Source organism: Mirounga angustirostris, unplaced genomic scaffold (genome assembly GCF_029215605.1).
Source record: "Mirounga angustirostris isolate CCGP_5_RB_7025 unplaced genomic scaffold, mMirAng1.0.hap1 SCAF_6, whole genome shotgun sequence".
Taxonomy (NCBI): domain Eukaryota; kingdom Metazoa; phylum Chordata; class Mammalia; order Carnivora; family Phocidae; genus Mirounga; species Mirounga angustirostris.
The window spans coordinates 151,414,672-151,416,020 of record NW_026991714.1 but is presented as its reverse complement, the minus strand read 5'-3'; positions in this window follow the sequence as shown (position 1 = coordinate 151,416,020).

The window sequence follows — 1,349 nt, the reverse complement described above, 5'->3', positions numbered from 1 at the left end:
CTCATTATACATGTCTGGTATTTTTTGTTAAAATTTTCCCTAAGTATTTCATATGTTTTGATGCCATTATAAATGATACTACTTTATATTTTCGATTCACAATGGTTTGTCACTAGTATATAGAATAAAACTGATTTTCATATACTGATTCTGTGTGCTGAAACTTTGCTAAACAAAATGATTAATTCTTTTATCTTTTTTTAATTGGTAGATTTAATGACCTCTATATAAATAATTATGCCATCTGTGAATAAGCACAGCTCTACTTCTTCCTTTCTAATCTGTATGCCTTTAATTTCTTTCTCTTGCCTGATACCACGGTTAGAAAATCCTACATAACGCTGAATAGAATTGAACACTTTTTGTGTCATTTCTGACCTTAGCAGGAACACTTTCATCATCAAGTATGATGTTAGGTTTTAGGTATGATGTTTCTCACTGATGTCCTTTTTCACATGAGAAAGTTCCCTTCTATTCCTTGTTTGCTGAGAGTTTTAATCCACAGTATACGTTGGATTTTGTCAAATGTTTTTAAGATCCTTGGGAGGATCATAATTTTTCTTTTTCAGACTGCTAATATGGTTAATTATGTCTTATTGATTTCTTTTTTTAAGATTTTATTTATTTATTAGAGAGAGAGAGGTGGAGAGAGAAAGAACACACACAGAAGGAGAGGGAGAAATAGACTCCCTGCTGATCAGAGAGCCGAACATGGGGCTCGATCTCAGGACTCTGAGATCATGACCTGAGCCGAAGGCAGACGCTTAACGACTGAGCCACCCAGGCGCCCACATCTTATTGATTTCTAAATGTTAAACCAACCTTCCCTTTTTAGGATAAACCCCATGAGGTCATAACACATTATGCATTTCTGTAATATTATATTTAACTTACTAACATTTTGTTAAGAATTTCTCATCCCTATTAATGAGGGATATCAGCCCATATTTCACTTTGTAATGTCTTTGTATTATTTTCTTTTTAGGAGTTTAATTAGTATGAATCCCATTTCTTTTGTGGAAATAGGCTCTTAGAATTTTGATTTCACTTAGTGTCAATTTCATTATTGGCAAAAAAGGTTGTTTATAACATGTCCTTATTATTCCTTTAATATCTATAGGGTTTTTATCATACTGCTTCTTTTATTTCTGATAAGGGTAAGTTGTGTTTTTACCTTTTTTCCTTGATCAGTCTTGTGATAAGTTTATCAATTTTACTAATCTTTTCAAAGAACTAGTTTTTTTTTTTTTTTTTTTTTTTAAGATTTTATTTATTCATTTTTTGAGAGAGAGAGAATGAGAGACAGAGAGCAGGAGAGGGAGGAGGGTCAGAGGGAGAAGCAGACTCCC